Raw genomic sequence first — 19,687 nt, 5'->3', positions numbered from 1 at the left:
GTTGAGCAGATAAAACAGATGCAAGATAATGGCATTATTCGTCCATCATGTAGTCCGTGGGCAGCACCTGTGGTTTTGGTCAGAAAGAAAGATGGCAGTCTTCATTTTTGCATAGATTATCGGAAACTAAACAACGTTACAAGGAAGGATGCATACCCCCTTCCTAGGATTGACGATGCTCTTGATAGCTTAACAAATGCCTGTTGGTTCTCTACTTTAGACTTGGTAAGTGGCTACTGGCAGGTGGAGGTTGACCCTCAGGATAGAACGAAGACTGCATTCATTACTCGTCAGGGTTTATTTTAATTTAACGTTTTGGGTTTTGGGTTATGTAACTCTCCAAGCACTTTTCAACGTCTTATGGACGTTGTTTTGGCTGACCTGCAGTGGACCACTTGTTTAGTGTATCTAGATGACATTATTGTCTTTGGGCGAAGTTTTCAAGAGCATCTTCAGAGATTGGATGAGGATCTCTTGAAACTTCGTCATGCTAGTCTTAAGGTTAAACCTTCCAAGTGTACTATTTTTTCCTCCCAAGTGCAATACCTGGGCCATGTGATATCATCTGAGGGAGTAATGGCAGATCCATCTAAGGTAGAAGCAGTACGGGCTTGGCCTACACCTAAAACTCAGACAGAGGTGAGAAGTTTTTTAGGATTAGCCTCCTATTATAGGAGATTTATCAAGGGGTTTGTGAAGACTGCTCGCCCTTTACATCAGCTCACCGAAAAGGGAAAAAGATTTGGTTGGGGGGAAGAGTGTCAAGAGGCCTTTCAGCAATTAAAAGTAAGTCTTATTAGTGCTCCAGTCTTGGCCTATCCAGACCCTAAAAAGCCATTTATTTTAGATACTGATGCCAGTGATGTAGGAATTGGGGCTGTATTGTCTCAAGAGGATGGGGGTTTGGAGCGGCTGGTGGCGTATGCGAGTAGAGCCTTGACTAAACAAGAACGGAAGTATGCTACCACAAAGAAGGAGCTGCTTAGTGTGGTAAATTTTATGAAGCATTTTAAGCATTACTTGCTTGGGAGGGAATTTTTGTTGAGAACGGATCATAGTTCATTGCGTTGGCTGCATAATTTCAGTGGGTTGGAGGGAAAGCTGGCTCGCTGGTTGGAGCAACTGGCCAATTTCCAATATAAGATCATTCATAGACCGGGGAAGCAGCATGCTAATGCTGATGCTCTTTCAAGGCTCCCCGGATCTGTGAGTGAGGGAAATTACCACCACCCTCCCGGTTGCCTCCAGTCTAAGGTGCAAGCTACAGTAGTTCGAGTAGTGAGGGAGGCTGATGATATACAAGAGAGTGAAGATGATTTGGTTAAGGCGCAGAAAGAGGACCCAAATATTCAGCTGCTTATTCAGTTGAAAAAGGGGTTAGGGGATGATCGTAGGGAGGCTGAGCTAAACCCGGCCCTTGTGAATTATTTGCCAGTGTGGGACCAATTGCAGATTAAAAATCAGCGGTTGGTGAGGATACCTTCAGCAAATTCGGATGCAGCTTCTGCAGTACAGGTGGTTTTACCTAGAAGTCTGGTTCCAGGGGTGTTGTCCATGTTGCACAATACATCAACTGGGGGGCATTTAGGGATTCAGGAGTTACAAGCTAAGGTGAAGGATCGTTTTTATTGGCCTGGGTGGTTCGGGGATGTAAAAAAAATGGTGTAGGGAGTGTCATGATTGCGCATCCCGAAAGGCTCATGGAAAGGCCCCTTGTGCTCCTCTTCAGATGTCTGTTGTATCCCGCCCATATGAACGTGTGGCTGTAGATATATTGGGCCCACTACCAGAGACTCTAACAAAAAATAAGTACATTCTAATTATTGGTGACTATTTTTCCAGATGGACTGAAGCATTCCCCCTTCCTAATCAGGAAGCTCAGTCCATTGCTAGAGTGTTGGTAGAGGAGTGGGTGTGCCGGTATGGAGTACCCCGCAGTTTGCATTCAGATCAAGGAAGAAACTTTGAGTCTAATCTGTTTAAGGAGCTGTGTAGATTGCTGCAAATAAACAAGTCTCGGATTTCTCCGTATCGTCCTCAGTCCGACGGACTAATAGAATGGTTTAATCGCACTTTATTATCAATGCTTTCATTGTTTGTGGATGAAAACCAGATGAATTGGGATAGATTGTTACCGTATGTGATGATGGCCTATCGTAGTAGTGTGCAGGCAAGCACCGGGTTTACACCGTATAAGGTGTTATTTGGGCAGGAGATGGTCCTTCCAGTGGATATTATGTTGGGAGTAGATCATATGCAGAAATTTCAGTCTGTAAATGAATATGTGACTGGAATAGCAGAAAGTTTATCTACTGTAGTAGAAGCAGTGAAAAGGCATCAGAGTCAAGCTTCTCAGCGACAGAAGACATATGCTGACGTTCGAGCAAATTTCCACTACTACGTTATTGGCGAATTAGTTTGGATTCAAAACAAAGCTCGTAAACGGGGGGTGTGCCCTAAGTTGCAGAGACGATTTAAGGGGCCATTTCAAATTTTAGAAAGGGTGTCGGATGTGCTGTATAGAGTGCAGCTATCAGAGGGGGGTTCGGAGAGTGTTGTGCATTTTAATCGAATGAAGCCTTATGCTGCTTGTTCTGTTTCAGAGTCTATGGGGCAGGATAGCCAAAGGACCCCTTTGGACCGGACTGTTGAAAGGCACCCGGAGTCCCAAAGCCGTGTAGAGGGACATGAGTTCGTATGGGGGTGCCATCAACCTGCGGTTCCAGAGGTTGTCCAGACAAGGGAGAGGGCTGCTGCAGCTAGCAGCAAAAGCAATCCACTATCAAAGTCTGCTGTGGAAGGTGGTCCTTCCGGTGGAAATTCACACATTGTTCCTGTGGACGCCGGTCTGGGTGAGAGACAGCAGGGGAGTGGGGACCAGAGGACGGAAGTGGGAGGCTCCCGTCCAGAGCCGTGTCCACAAAGGATGCAGCCAGCTCGTTCTCGGAGACCACCAGCCTGGGCAAAGGATTATAATTTGATGTGACTCGAGGACGAGTCCCGCTTACCTGAGGGGAGGGGATAGTGTGATGAATGGTGGGGATTTATATTGTGTGTGACTTTGGTCCCGCCGATCTGAACGTTTTGCAGTACGTTCTCTTTGCATGGACTGGAGGTAGAGATAATTGAGCTCACCTGGAGTAGATGATAAAAAGAGAGGGAGACGTGAATGGCGGGAGTGTGCTTGGGGAAAAACGGGGAAGCTTCTGGTTGCTCGAGACCGTTAGGGTTTGTCCGGCAACGAAGATAGCTAGATAGATAGAGTATATCTGTGTAGTAAGTAATAGTGGGACGGGGTGGGTAGCAGCGCTGGCCACATGTTCCCGGAGTGATTTTAAGAGCTGTGTTTTCATAAGAGACCGCAGTCAGCCCTTGTGATTCCCAAAGAGAAGTTGTATAAGGAGGACTCATTAATGCCCGCGCCATTGTGATCAGCTGTGACTGCGGGACAGGAATAACGCGAAGAAGAGCGCGTGCTTTCTCTGTGGACAACTTGGCACGGCTGATTCCTTTCCCGAGAACCCTGGGCGGGGTCTTGCTTCCTGAAAACGGGGAAGTGTTTTATACTTTACTTATTTCATGTATTTTTGTGTATGTGTATGTTGTTGTTGTAAGTTTTAGAGGTTGTATGAACATTGTCTTGGGTACGCTGGACTGGGGACGCGCTAATGTTTTCCACGTGATAAATGGATTGCTGTGTAATCACGATTTCTATTGTGCTGTGCGGGGCTGGGGAAATTTATCAGAGTGCAGTGTAGTGACGTGGAGTGTTCATTTGTGTGTATCACCGGTGGTCCTAGTGTGAGTGTATCAAGTAAATGTTTGGGTGAACCTCGTTTTAATGGTTATTTATATCATGGTAATATTTTGTTACAAGAACTTAAATAAAGTGATATTTCTCCCTAATGGTTGGTGTGTGATGTAACCTCTCTATTTAAAAAAATTAGAAAGGTTTACTACAGTACCAAGATTGCAGTATACCTACTTAGACTTAGCAGGTTTACATAAACTTCTATACCTATCTTATGCGTTTCTTTCACCTTTCACCTGGGATGTTCAGCATACCTGGAAAAACAAACTATACTACACCACTGATTGCTGTTAGTGAAAACATAGTAGTAACGTAGCACTAAGCGTACACTGGTCGTTTTTAACGTGAATGGGGGACATGGTCAACCAAATGAACATGGTTAACCTAGAGCAAAGAACCAAAAAGAACATGATTAACCCAGGAACATGGGTAACCATCTTAACGCTACACTCATCCTACACTTAAACTGTGAGGTGGTTTAGATCGGTCCATTGACGGATGACATAACGCCCTCACACACACTACTGTCACTGGATCTTTCTTGGACACTGAGAGGAAATACAAAACCCAAATTAAATATACACAACCAGTTGATAATCATATCAACATAACAAGGTATTTAATAACACTAATAAAGTATGTCGTAATATTGACACGATTTGATGTGAGTTAAAATACTAGCTAGTCAATGTCTAACAGCTGATCTAGCCGCTAACAGCTGAGGTAACGTATCGCTACTCACCCTCAAAGTTGTGGATGTAACTTGATATCCATCCATCCATCCATCCATCGTCAACCGCTTATCCTGTGTACAGGGTCGCGGGGGGCTGGAGCCTATCCCAGCTAACATTGGGCGAAAGGCGGGGGACACCCTGGACAGGTCGCCAGTCCATCGCAGGGCCACACATAGACAGACATACACTCACACTCATGTAACTTGATATGTACAATCTAAATCCTTTTTCACGCTTGCAACCGGGTGCAGGTGAACAGTGATCGACAATCCTGTGGACGTCAATTTTCGGGAGGCCTTGTAGACAACGGGTGAAATATGCCATCTTTCGCAATCAAAACCTGCAGTCTCGCTGCTATAGCAATGTAGCCTATTGGTTGTATTTTGTGAAAAGAATATTACCAGATAATTGAGAAGGAGCAAGGATCTTTGATATTACTGTACTGAAATCGTAGCCAGCTAACGTTAGCTAGGCTATGTTTACTGCACCAGCCAGTGTTCACCCGGCATGGAGAGGTGGGGTAAAGTAATAATTACAAGAGCTTCTCGGTTATCAGATACAAGCATTCAACGGCCCTGTTGTATAAACATAGGTTATTTGTGTTTGCGCACGTGATATCAGGAAGCAATGTAACTTAATACACGCATGACGGCGATGCGCAAATCGAGTTACCCCTCCCACTTCTGCTAGTTTTATTGATAACCTATATTTATTATCCTGTGCGAATTGGCCATTAATATTACAGACGTCCTGTGGTAAAATTACATTATTACTCCATCTAACGTTACCCTAAAGTTAATCCCGAATCCGAATAGGGCTTTAGATTACAATTGACACAATAATTCTATGTAGGAATAAAACAATTATTATTGGTATAATAACAGTGGCCAGTGAATTTTACACAAGTGTCATAGACTGTATTATTGGGCAGTCACTATTTGTAGCTTAGCTAGTAACGTAGTATTTTGTTGTTAGCTATAGTTTCTTCAACTAATTAAAATATCTTACTTTACTGATTCTTTATCATATTTATAGTGTGTGATTTATTAAATACCTTATATCCTACATCACATATTTTGATTTTGGACATCTGGTCACTTTATCTTATATCAGAATATTATATATCACTATAAAGTGCCTTTGGTGTCCTCATCAGAATTGCTCAGTCATCATGATCATAATGCAAAATAATGAAATTCTGAGGTTTTATTATAAATGTCCAAACACTTACACACATACAAGTACAATGATAAGTCTCTTGAAATGTGTTTTTCTGATTTTATACCATTTTCTTTGATTGGATGTATGTGATTTTGGCATGTCCCACACGCTACTCAGCTAAATTCAGTGAGTGTAAAAAGTGGTTAAATGACATAAAATTAAAATACTTTTTGAATGTTCTTATTGTCCTCATCAAATTATTTAATAAAACAAGTCATTTTGATTATTTATATTTTATTTTCATAATAATATTAAGCATTTTGCATGTGTCCCTGAAATTGCTATCCACCCTGTCATTATTGGGGAAACGCCCCTTTAAGAAACCAACTGATGTACACAGTGACATCTCCTCCCCCATTTGGTCTTTCTTCAGTGGAGGTTAAAACATCTGATGCACACACAGTAAATATCTACACTTATATTTCCTAATTTTCATCATATTGTGTTTGTAGTTGCGTGTTGTCAAGCTTAATATGTCCACCCTGTCATTGTGAAATATTAATTAATATAAAAACATTTCAGAAATTCAAAATATATATTTTAAACAGTGCACAGTCAGCTTCAGTCAGTGAATCACTTTGCTAACTGCTACACACCATGTGCTCATTAAATGCTAACTTTAGCCAAAAAATGTCCACCCTGTCATTGTCCACCCTGTCACCAAGCCTTCCAATGACAGGGTGGACATGGTTCATGACAGGGAGGACATTTACAGTTTTTGCCACATTTTTATTTTTCATATCAGAACAGTTATAACACGTTATAACACATATTATAACAGTAGATTATATACATGTTCCAGTCCATAATCCAACGTACTCCATAAGGGGCTTTTGCACCGCATAGCTCTAGCAGGGTGGTAGGGGTAGGGTTAGGGTTAGAACTAATTTCCCCCTGGACCATATTTCTGGTTGCATTTGCACTGGCAGTAGGAATTAAGGGTTTCTTGTTGTTCCTGTTGTTTCTTTAATGTTCCTGTTCTCTTCTAGTTCACCCATTAAAGCATTTGTCCACCCTGTCATGTTCAACTTTTATGAAAATAAACAAATTATTTTAACTAATTAAGTTAACAAAACCTTGTGTGTAATTTCTTAATAAACAAATGAGGCCCAGTTAGTATTGTTTTAAAGTTTGACTAAATATATTTGTTGTTAGATTTTATTTAGAAAAGAATCCCTGCTGAAAAATCCAGCTTAAACCAGCCTAAGATGGTCAGGCTGGTTTTGGCTGGTCTCCCAGCCTGGTCATAGCTGGTTTATCAGGCTGGTTTTAGAGGGGTTTTGAACACTTTTTTTAGCTGGTCAGGCTGGTCAGTGTTGGTTTTGGCTGGTCTTAGTTGGTCAGGCTGGTTTTAGCTGGTCAGTGTTGGTTTTAGCTGGTCTTAGTTGGTCAGGCTGGTCTTAGCTGGTCAGTGTTGGTTTTAGCTGGTCAGGCTGGTCTTAGCAGGTCAGGCTGGTTTTAGCTGGTCAGGCTGGTCTTAGCTGGTCAGTGTTGGTTTTAGCTGGTCAGGCTGGTCTTAGCTGGTCAGTGTTGGTTTTAGCTGGTCAGGCTGGTCTTAGCTGGTCAGGCTGGTTTTAGCTGGTCAGTGTTGGCTTTCCCAGCTTGCCAAATTACGTGACCATTACGTAACGGCAACATAATCACGTTACAAATCTTTCGTCGTGGCAACGTAAGTGGTTACGTCGTGACAACCGGAAAAGTGAAATTCCTGGATTCGTCGCCACAACGTAACTTTGTGACGATGCCTGTTTGTCGTAGCAACGTTGTGGCAGCGTCATGAATCAATAGTTGTGTGTTGGTAACCAGTTGGTAATTTTAATCTTAATTAATATTATATGGGCGGACTTGCAGTACCAATCTAATTTCTGTCCTCATTTGCCCAAAACTATCTTTTGGGCAAATGAGTCTTTTTCAAAATATACAAAAAATATATTTGCTAAAATATTTGTCTTAATACATTTACAAATACATTTTTTGGGCATTTTTGAAAATATATTTTAAAAGCATTTAAAATATATTTTGCCCTCCATATATTTCAATACAAGAAAATACACACATGTAAGATTTGAAGAAAATCTTTATATGATGTCTAAAATGTGAACATGTATGTAACACATTTGAATAAAAATCAAGCAACGAACATACTTTACATTTCTAAAAATTAACTTTTTTTCAAGCCATCTCAGTTCCCCCATCTTAGAATACACTGCAAACCCCAAAGCTCCTCTGGACACACTGGGAAACTTCTTCACTGCCACTGTGAGAGACAAAAATCACAGCTATATTTTAAAGGGATGGTTCACCCAAAAATGAAAATTCTGTCATTAATTACTCGTCCTCGTGTTATTCCAAACCCATAAAACTTTCGTTCATCTTCGAAACACAAATTAAGATATTTTAATGAAATTTGAGAGATTTCTGTCCCTCCATTGACAGTCCACGGCAATTTAACTACCAATTTAACGCTTCAAAAAGTTAATTCATAAAAAAAAAAATCTTCATTTGTGTTTTTGAAGATGAACTAAATAAAGTCTTACAGGTTTGGAACAACATGAGGGTAAATTATGAAATTGTTTTAATTTTTTGGTTGATTTAATCCTTTAACTGAATTTTTCTAGTAAATTTTCCTTTCACCAACTCTGTATCCAAAATCAAATACTTATCTACTATACAGTATTCGAAAAAAAGTATGCCGACATGGTAGTATGTCCGAATTCATAGTATTTAAAAAATAAATAAAAAAAAAAGTCAAAATTTAATTCATATAGAACATACATTTTTAATGGTTGTGAAGTAAATTCAAATACAAATGTAGTACCTACTCAAACAGTATGATGCACAGCAACTATTGACTTACCATATATTGCTGCCATGGTGTCCTTGTCAAGGGCATTCCTTCTCTCTGCACCAGTCAGTTTTACTCATTCCTCCTACAAAAGACAATACACGATACATGAACTTTTGAATAGGGTACAGAGGGCATGCACCATTGTCTTCAAACTAGTTTTAAATTTCCAAATATTTTTGTTCACCTTAACAGTGGAACTGAAGAAAAATAACTATAGGTATGCTGGATTTGATGGATGTTTTGGACAGTAAAAAAAATAATGAAGGAGAGGTAGAATTAGCCTTTTTTTAAACTACTCTGTAGTTTTTACCCAGCAACGCTGCAATGACATAATTTGTGTGCGAACCTTCGGCAACAAGCAGCTGCGTAGAGCAGGCTTAAGCATTGATGCAAACTTCACAATTTTGTTGCTAGATTTAGCAACTTTTAAACTATGACCTGGCCTTCGAAACTGTTTACCTTTCAAATTGCTGTGGATCAGAATCTCCAGTGGGAAGGAGGCCATTAAAAGAACATGTACCATTGAAGTGGCTGTTTGGGTCTGCACGGCAGAAGTCCATTGATGCTTTAGAATGGTTATACCTGTGCCATGTGCTAACTCCACCTGTGGTTGTGATCACATAAAAGAGATTTACAATATACATTATTTTCAAATAAATTATTTAAAACTCAACTTAAGTTTTTATTCAGCCATTTCATCCATCACAGAAATGCATAACAAATCTGTATGTACAGACCTAAATCCTCAGCAAAAAGTACTTACATAATTAGCATCACTGCAACACTAATAAAAGTAAAAATGACAAAAAATTATAAAATTAAATGTTATTACAGATGGACAGTTTACAGACAGGAAGAGCTTACCTACAAACATTTACACACTTTATTAAGAATTAACAAAGCAATGACACTGATGTAACTGCACAATGTATTTTTGCAAGGTGAAAACAAAATACTTACTTTGGCAGAACCAGACAGAGAAGACTTGGATGGAGCCTTTGGCACCTGTGAAGCAAAATATTGATAGATTAAAAACAATACACATAACACTGAGCATCATAAAATCTTTGTAGAAGTATCAGAATATCAGAACTTTGCCCAACTATCTAAACATTACTGCTTTTAAGTCATGTGACTTATATTTTGATGGATGTATGATGTGAATACACCCATAAAATGCAAGTGAATAGGAGTTTCATGTTCTGAAAAAGACAAAAAGCTTAATTGTAACCATAAGACTCCAGTAGTTTAATAAATGTGTTCTGAAGCAAATGTCTTCATGATTTTGGGTGAGAACAGACCAAAACATTCCTCCAAAATTTACCTCTACTGTAAATCTTGACATCAGCAATCAACTTAATGATCATGATTAATTAAATAACTTCCTGGTTCTACCTAGTGCTCTGTGCATGTGTTAAGCACTAGGACTGTATGTCTACAGTGCATCCGGAAAGTATTCACAGCGCTTCACTTTTCCACATTTTATGTTATGTTACAACCTTATTACCAAATGGATTAAATTCATTATTTTCCTAAAAAATCTGCAAACAATACCCCATAATGACAACATGAAAGAAGGTTGTTTGAAATCTTTGCAAATTTACTAAAAAGAAGGAAAAAAAATCACATGTACATAAGTATTCACAGCCTTTGCCATGACACTCAAAAGCTCAGGTGCATCCTGTTTCCACTGATCATCCTTGAGATGTTTCTACAACTTGATTGGAGTACACCTGGACATGATTTGGAAAGGCACACACCTGTCTATATAAGGTCCGACAGTTAACAGTGCATGTGAGAGCACAAACCAAGCCATGAAGTGCATGGAATGGTCTGTAGACATCCGAGACAGGATTGTATCGAGGCACAGATCTGGGGAAGGGTACAGAAAATCTCTGCAGCATTGAAGGTCCCAATGAGCACAGTGGCCTCCATCATCTGTAAATGGAAGTTTGGAACCACCAGGACTCTTCCTAGAGATGGCCGCCCCGCCAAACTGAGCGTTCAGGGGAGAAGGGCTTTAGTCAGGGAGGTGACCAAGAAACCGATGGTCACTCTGACAGAGCTCCAGCGTTTCTCTATGGAGAGAGGAGAACCTTCCAGAAGAACAACCATCTCTGCAGCACCCCACCAATCAGGCCTGTATGGTAGAGTGGCCAGACAGAAGCCAATCCTCTGAAAAAGGCACATGACAGCCCACCTGGAGTTTGCCAAAAGGCACCTGAAAGACTCTCAGACCATGACAAACAAAATTCTCTGGTCTGATGAAACAAAGATTGAACACTTTGGCCTGAATGTCAAGGGTCATGTCTGGAGGAAACCAGGCACCCCTCATCACCTGGCCAATACCATCCCTACAGTGAAGCATGGTGGTGGCAGCATCATGCTGTGGGGATGTTTTTCAGTGACAGGAACTGGGAGACTAGTCAGGATCAAGGGAAAGATGAATGCCGCAATTTACAGATACATCCTTGATGCAGAGTGCTCTGGACCTCAGACTGGGGCGAAGGTTCATCTTCCAACAGGACAACAACGCTAAGCACATAGCCAAGATAACAAAGGAGTGGCTACAGGACAACTCTGGGAATGTCCTTGAGTGGCCCAGCCAGACCCCAGACTTGATCCCGATTGAACATCTCTGGAGTGATCTGAAAATGGTTGTGCACCGACACTCCCCATCCAACCTGATGGAGCTTCAGAGGTCCTGCAAAGAAGAATGGGAGAAACTGCCTAAAAATAGGTGTGCCAAGCTTGTAGTATCATAATCAAAAAGACTTGAGGCTGTAATTGGTGCCAAAGGTGCTTCAACAAAGTATTGAGCAAAGGCTGTGAATACTTATGTACAGGTGAAACTCGAAAAATTAGAATATAGTTCAAAAGTTCATTAATTTCAGTAATTCAACTTAAAAGGTGAAACTAATATATTATATAGACTCATTACAAGCAAAGTAAGATATTTCAAGCCTTTATTTGATCTAATTTTGATGATTATGGCTTACAGCTTATGAAAACCCCAAATTCAGAATCTCAGAAAATTAGAATATTACATGAAATCAATAATAAAAAAAAGGATTTTAAATACAGAAATGTCGGCCCTCTGAAAAGTATAATCATGCATATGTACTCAGTACTTGGTTTGGGCCCCTTTTGCATTAATTACTGCCTCAATGCGCGTGGCATGGATGCTATCAGCCTGTGGCACTGCTGAGGTGTTATGGAAGACCAAGATGCTTCAATAGCGGCCTTCAGCTCTTCTGCATTGTTTGGTCTCATGTCTCTCATCTTTCTCTTAGCAATGCCCCATAGATTCTCTATGGGGTTCAGGTCAGGCGAGTTTGCTGGCCAATCAAGCACAGTAATACCATGGTCATTGAACCAGGTTTTGGTACTTTTGGCAGTGTGGGCAGGTGCCAAGTCCTGCTGGAAAATGAAGTCAGCATCTCCATAAAGCATGTCTGCTGAAGGAAGCATGAAGTGCTCTAAAATGTCCGGTAGACGGCTGCGTTGACTCTGGACTTAATAAAGCACAGTGGACCAACACCAGCCGATGACATGGCTCCCCAAAAAACACAGACTGTGGAAACTTCACACTGGACTTCAAGCATCTTGGATTGTGTGCCTCTCCATTCTTCCTCCAGACTCTGGGACCTTGGTTTCCAAATGAGATGCAAAATTTGCTCTCATCAGAAAAAAGGACTTTGGACCACTGAGCAACAGACCAGTTCTTTTTTTCTTTAGCCCAGGTAAGACGTTTGACATTTGAAGCCCATGTCCAGGACCCGTCTGTGTGTGGTGGCTCTTGATGCAGTAACTCCAGCCTCAGTCCACTCCTTGTGAAGCTCCCCACACATTTGAATGGCCTTTTCCTGACAATCCTCTCCAGGCTACGGTCATCCCTGCTGCTTGTGCACCTTTTTCTTCCACACTTTTCCCTTCCACTTAACTTTCTATTAATGTGCTTTGATACAGCACTTTGAGAACATCCAACTTCTTTTGCAATTACCTTTTGAGGCTTTCCCTCCTTGTGGAGGGTGTCAATGATGGTTTTCTGCACAACTGTCAGGTCAGCAGTCTTCCCCATGATTGTGAATTCAACTGAACCAGACTGAGAGACCATTTAAAGGCTCAGGAACCCTTTGCAGGTGTTTAGCTGATTAGAGTGTGACACTTTGAGCCTACAATACTGAACCTTTTCACAATATTCTAATTTTCTGAGATTCTGAATTTGGGGTTTTCATAAGCTGTAAGCCATAATCATCAAAATTATATCAAATAAAGGCTTGAAATATCTTACTTTGCTTGTAATGAGTCTATATAATATATTAGTTTCACCTTTTAAGTTGAATTACTGAAATTAATGAACTTTTGCACGATATTCTAATTTTTTGAGTTTCACCTGTACATGTGATTTTGTTATTTTTAATTTTCAGTAAATTTGCAAAGATTTCATACAGACTTCTATCACGTTGTCACTATGGGGTATTGTTTGTAGAATTTTGAGGAAAATAATTAATTTAATCAATTTTGGAATAAGGCTGTAACATAACAAAATGTGGAATAAGTGAAGCGCTGTGAATACTTTCCAGATGCACTGTATATGCATATACTCACCATATCTCCATCAGAAAATATCTTGCTGTTATGCTGAAGAAAAAAAGTCATACAAACTTGAAACAACACAAGGGTGAGTAAATGATGAGAGTATCTATTTTAGGTGAACTAATCTTTATCTACCACAGTCATGTTCAAATCACTAGGATGCTATGAATAATGTTCCTAACTTGTACAAGTATATTTATAATAAAAACAATAGTTAAAAATGCATAACTTACATCAAGGAAATCTGCATTTGATTCCAAAAGCTAAAATTAATACAGTAAATGGATATATGTTAGCAATAGTACTGGACAATTGTTGTTACAATATAAGTTTATCTAATGATCTCAAGAAAACAGTCATTATTTTAATAGCTATGCTTCGTATGTGACATAATAGCATGTGGCACAGACATTACATAAAAAGCAGCAAATACTTACTTTATGAGCATGTGAGATGGGAACATGAGATGGAATCTTTGACATTTGTAAGAGAGAAATTCATATATTCGAAACAAGTCACTTAATACTGTACATCAGAAAAACCTTTAGAAAGCAGACTATTCCTTGTTCAGATGCAAGAACAATCAGGGACGTCACAAGCATGGTGCGGGGCCCAGTGCAAGGGCCCTGCCCCATCCATCCTTTGTGATCGTGGTCCTGAGTACAATGCACAAGTTTGTTTTGTTTTTTATCTATATCATATGTTCATAGATATGAACAACATGTAAAATGTACATCATGAACATCTGCAACAGACTCCACAAGCTATTGTAAACTGCACCACAACAACAACAACAACAACAACAACAACAATAATGATAATGACAAACAAATTAATGAATTAGATTTAAATCTTATTTCAGGGACATCTGCACTTGATTTCATGGGCTGAAATAAATAGGCAGAAATATTACTACTGAGCAACCAAAAAACTCTAAAGGTCTTAAGTTTAAAAAGGCAAGGAAATGTGGAACATTGTCATTAGTCTGTGCTTTATATTATAAAACAATTCTAACCTCCCTAAGTGGTCTATAGCCAGAAGGAGAGATGGGATTTCTGTGAAAGTAAAATTAAATGTGAATATATTTTGAAAAAAATTAAAAAACAAACAAAACAAAACAAAAAACAGTTGAACACTGTATATACTGTACTAATACAATTTTTTTTGTAGTACAGTATATACAGTGTATATATATATATATATATATATATATATATATATATATATATATATATACTGTATATACTGTACTAATACAATTTTATATATATATAAAATTGTATTAGTACAGTACTTACGTTCAAGCATTTCATTTTTCAGCCTCTCATTCTCTTTATTTAGATTCGTGTTCTCTTCTCTGATTTATCACAAGCTGTAGAATTTTTCTTTCATTCCATACCTTTAGATCATTTGGTAGGTCTGTGAGGTGTACCTTAAACATACATCATTGACTGTAAACAAGTACAATTATATGTAATTATAATTATGTAAATATATATCTGTACACACACACACACACACGTTCTGACCAACACTAACCTTTTTCTTAGCTGCTGGTTCCTCTCTCATCTCTGCGGCCTCTATGAGATTCATTGAAGGTTTACTCTTTCTCTTCAGTGTCTGACTTGGGTAGCTGTTCTTCAGTTTCCTTAAGTTTCATTTGTAAAGTTCTTTCCCTTTCTGAGGAGGTAGAATAACGCTACATAGGCCTACTACCTATTAACTGATGTTATCTAAAATAAAAAATAACAAAATGAATAGTTTACTGACGTTTTGTTATAAATCTACAAACGGTATACAGAATAATAGATGATAATATAAGAGTATTATATTGGAAATAGCATAATAAAAATAGGCACCTGCTATCTTGATGATGGAGGCCTCATAGGACGGCCACCCACCCCCCTTTCGGCTCTTCGACGCCTTGGCGCAACTCCACCAAGTAAACGTAATTTTCGTCCATTCCCGCTGTGTATTCATCCTCATAAAATTTTCTAATATGTTCAGTGGGCAGCATTGGGAATTTTTCATCCTCCACCCATTTAATGAACGCGAACATAATCGCCTTGTGTCTTCCAGCGTGTGGTCACTGTCGGAATTCGCGCCTCAGGCAACGGTTATTTAAAAAAAAAAAAAAAAAAAAAAAGTAGTTAAACGACGTAATCAAGCTGCTTTTTTTAATGAACGGAAATTTTGATATTTTGTTTTCCTTTGCATTACATTATTTTATTTTTTTTGGATTCTATAAGCATTTTATTTTTTAAATCTAATTATGTCTCTAACATCACAAGACAATGCGAATGCGCACACTGTGCTGCGTGCGCGCATTAAGGTACGGATCCTGATCCTGCAATCATTAAAGTGTATCCCTTTAAGTAAAATTTGTGTACATAGCAATTTTGTGCATCGTGGTTCCTTTTCAAAATGTCATATCATACAGTATACTTACTGCCTTGTTATCATTAAATGTCCTACTGTATCCCTGACAGTTAATGTCAAAGTCAACTTTGTTCCCCCACACAAAGTTAATGTGTGGGGGAATGGTAAAAATGTCAGTGGGCACTCTTACGTGTGAAGATCCTATACATTGCCTAAATTTAGGTCAGACAATAGGGGGTTAAGTTGGCCAATTTTTTTACAAGTTACTACAAAGCACACACCTGTAGCAAATTAATATGTGGATCATATCAAGTGATAAATATATTTCAACCTTTAAGAAGCCTGTTTGATACAGAAATTGTGTATCCTGGTCTAAATAAAGTGCCTTCATAAAGTTGAATATATGTGTGTGTTGTCTTTATCCAGAGGACCTCCACATAGCATAGGAATTTGACATGTCAGGATCCCAAATTGTGGTTTGTATTCTGTTGCAGAGGATTAAAAAATGTAATGTCCAAATAATTAATCGTCTGAGACTGTAAAGCAAACGGATACAAAACAAAGAATGCATGAAATACATTACTATTAACATTTTATTTCATATGACCCCTTTTTGCAAAATGTAACTGTCTTCCAGATGTACAACACTTGGTGTTATGCAACTGCTACAGCAACAAAAACAAACAAACAAATGCAATTTGTCTTCAGTTATTACGTGAAAGGTGGTAAAATTACGGGCCTGGAACATTGCAGTCTCATTGCCAGTAAGTCATACAATTGCACACAAAATTACGAATACATTACGTAACTGAAACGTTCTTGGTTATCTTGCAACATTAGGAGCCCTGCGACGTTGTAGTTACGTTACCAGTTAGTAAGTCATGAAATTACCAAAAAGTACAGAAAAATTACGTAACTGGTACTGTGTTAGCTGGGTTAGCTGGTCTTAGTTGGTCAGGCTGGTCTTAGCTGGCCAGGCTGGTCTTAGCTGGTTTTAGCTGGTCAGGCTGGTCTTAGCTGGTCAGTGTTGGTTTTAGCTGGGAGACCAGCTTGACCAGCTAAGCCAGGCTGGGAGATCAGCTAAAACCAGCTAAGCCAGGCTGGGAGACCAGCTTGACCAGCTAAGCCAGGCTGGGAGACCAGCTTGACCAGCTAAGCCAGGCTGGGAGACCAGCTAAAACCAGCTAAGCCAGGCTGGGAGACCAGCTTGACCAGCTAAGCCAGGCTGGGAGACCAGCTTGACCAGCTAAGCCAGGCTGGGAGACCAGCTAAAACCAGCTAAACCAGGCTGGGAGACCAGCTGACCACCAACTTGTCCAGGCTGGGAGACCAGCTTGACCAGCTAAGCCAGGCTGGGAGACCAACTAAAACCAGCTACTTCCAGTTTAAACCAGCTAAGACCAGCCAACCAGCTTAGGCTGGTTTTAGCTGGATTTTTCAGCAGGGATGTGCAACTATCGCATATTTTATTGGGCAAAACATATTTAGGCAGTAACTTCATTATTATCAAAAGACTTTTACCATTAACTAAAATGTTTTGTTGGGAAAGGGACACATTATCTTTCTGCAGATCTACATTTTATAATCACTATGCAATGAAAATGTATTTATTCTACTTTGAATTTGTCCATGACAGGGTGGACATATTTTATGGTTTGGTTGTATATTGTCAGCTTGCAGTTAATTTATAAAAAGTGCTGGAGCTTGACCAATATGCATTTCTAACAGCCTAAGGTCTCCTTAATACAAAACATATAAAGTTAAATGGAAAATCTCAGATTTTTTTTGTGGAAATTGTGAAGTCTCAAAGGCACTTTATGGTGATTTTGACCCATGAATATTAAAATACGCCGAACCATGTATCATAGCTACATGAATGACCTTTGCAGCAAAAAAACTCAGTTCGGTATTCAGTGAGGTATGATTAATTAAATGCGCTGACAGTTCATTGCACCTGACATACAGATTACACTGAGTGGAGCGGGTGACCGGTCTAAGATGGCGGCGCCGCGGCTCGTCCGCGCCGCGTCGCTGTACTGAAACCCCTGTACTTTAGTGAATGCCAGGCAGGCGCGGTCGATAGGGCGTGTCTATGCCCGCCACCGTGTACAAACTTTTCTTCTTCTGTTTTTTTTCCAAAGAGCGGTAAGGAATCAGTTTAGTATACGCATTAGCGCAGCGTTTGCTTCGGAGGTTGAATCAGAGAGGAAAAAAAATTATCCCTGCAGCTGCTCAACACTTAAAGGGCACCTATTATGGAATTTTGAAAATTACCTTCCATGTAGTGTGTAACATAGATTTAAGTGAACAAAAACATCCTGCAAAATTTTATATATGAAAGTTCACCGTAAAAAAAGTTATTGTCTCTCAAAAGTAGGAGTCGACTCTGAGTCAATGTAATGAATCGTTTTTCCAAAGAGTCATTTTCCTTGTGACGTCAAGACGAAAAATTATCAAATTGGCCGCGCCCACTCATTGCGCGCGCAGACACCAGGGAAAACTTGAAAACATCTTGTCGACAATAAGACGCTGTGTTCTGAAGTGCATATCAAAAGCAACCTTTTTTTCACTGCCCAGGGACGAGCATGTGAAGAATCAGTGGCTAGAGTTTATATTTACAACTATACCACACAAGTATAGCCCGAACCTTGTGCTGTGTTCGCGTCATTTTAATGACGATTGCTTTACGAACATGAATGCTTTCAAGTGTGGATTCAGTGAGTCGGTTGATACTGAAGGAAGGTTCAGTACCAAGTTTATTTGGATCAGCTTCCTCCGACGAATCACAACCTGTAAGTATTATTAATAATTGTTGCTTTTATGTGTTTTTTAGCATGCTTAATAAGTATTTGTGTGTGTTGTGTACGTTACACTCAGCACAGCTTCTAGGTCTCCAATGTCAATTTTTTTGAAATATGTGAAATGTTTGTCGATGTTATTGGAGTTGTCATAAAGAATAGAGCAATAACTTGTAGTAATGCAGTGCTTTATCAATATGTTTATGCGTTGGGCTAACGCAAACAATAACTGATTGGGTGTTTACCACCGAACTTTGGGCTATGATCGCTAACATAAATCAACTCAAATTCCTTCTCTGATTTTTATTTTTTTACTACAAAGCGGTGATGAGCGTTCCGTTTCCGACAATCTCTGCACAGAGTATACCAATCACAACTGACTGGGTCATCTGACCAATCACCGCAGATTAGCGTCACGCAAAGGAGGGGTTTGGAAAAATGAGTCGTTGAACAAATCATTTGGGAGTCGGTGAGCAAATCAGGTAAACATAAATGCATATTATAAGACCACAAAAGTGTTTTTTTGTCATTGCATGCATGTAAAACGGTTGTTGGGGACTCCCAAAACAATATTAGGAACATTTTAAATGCCATAATAGGTGCCCTTTAAGTAAAAAAAAATAAATAAAAAAAAAATATATATATATAGGCTACATTAAACTGAGGACAATAAAAATACAAAAAATAAATAAAATAAATAAATTTAGTCTTCCACTAATGTCTAATGCATTTCAGACCATTTGCCATAATCAAATTGTTACTGTTTTAAAAGGCTATGATTGCAATTTATTTGTTATGATCGATTTTACTTATTTGGTGAGGCACTTTGAGATTTTAGCATGTGCTATATAAATTAAGTTTATTTTTAAATCATCCCTATTGGAAACAATAGAAATAACAGGACTTTATCATTCTTAGCATGTAATTACTTAATTCTATTAAGTTGTACTTAAGTTATGTTTTGAAGTTATGCTTACTTATACACAAAATAGTTCCATTTAATCAAAAATTATTAGTTAAAATTACTCAAAAAGGAAGAACATGTTACACCAACTTGTCATAATTAAGTTAGTAGAACTGTTCTATAACTTTGAGTAAACACTACTTAATCTATTTAATTACTTTGAACGTTCGGGTTTACAGTGAATCAAGTTTATCTATTAGGGCTAATAGTGCTGGGCTATAACAAGCTGTCCTCTTGGGTGGATATCCAACCAATGAATTGTCATTATTAACATTAAATCTCATAACATGAACAAAAATGAAATTAAGAAAGGTAAACTGAGTGAACCAAAAA

The 19,687-nt window shown here is 39.1% G+C and overlaps 2 long non-coding RNA genes across 3 annotated transcripts; both read right to left on the bottom strand.

Annotated features, from left to right (window-relative positions):
* Positions 1-7,942: 7,942 nt before the first annotated feature.
* LOC127632884 (uncharacterized) lies at positions 7,943-14,187 on the bottom strand. 2 transcript variants are annotated; one of them, XR_007969145.1, is made up of 7 exons: positions 13,447-14,187; positions 13,226-13,258; positions 9,575-9,619; positions 9,378-9,398; positions 9,074-9,218; positions 8,624-8,696; positions 7,943-8,023 (listed from the first exon to the last, which is right to left on the bottom strand). It is a non-coding gene; the product is annotated as an uncharacterized LOC127632884 (long non-coding RNA). The 2 variants fall into 2 exon arrangements; XR_007969144.1 differs by lacking the exons at positions 13,226-13,258; positions 13,447-14,187 and having other exon boundaries at positions 9,575-9,712.
* Positions 14,188-14,534: 347 nt separating this feature from the next.
* LOC127632886 (uncharacterized) lies at positions 14,535-15,262 on the bottom strand. The gene is made up of 3 exons (XR_007969147.1): positions 15,073-15,262; positions 14,753-14,946; positions 14,535-14,645 (listed from the first exon to the last, which is right to left on the bottom strand). It is a non-coding gene; the product is annotated as an uncharacterized LOC127632886 (long non-coding RNA).
* Between the last annotated feature and the right edge of the window lie 4,425 nt (positions 15,263-19,687).

This window comes from Xyrauchen texanus, chromosome 39 (genome assembly GCF_025860055.1).
Source record: "Xyrauchen texanus isolate HMW12.3.18 chromosome 39, RBS_HiC_50CHRs, whole genome shotgun sequence".
Lineage (NCBI taxonomy): Eukaryota > Metazoa > Chordata > Actinopteri > Cypriniformes > Catostomidae > Xyrauchen > Xyrauchen texanus.
The sequence above is the reverse complement of the archived record's forward strand: the minus strand, read 5'-3'. Positions and strand labels throughout refer to the sequence as shown.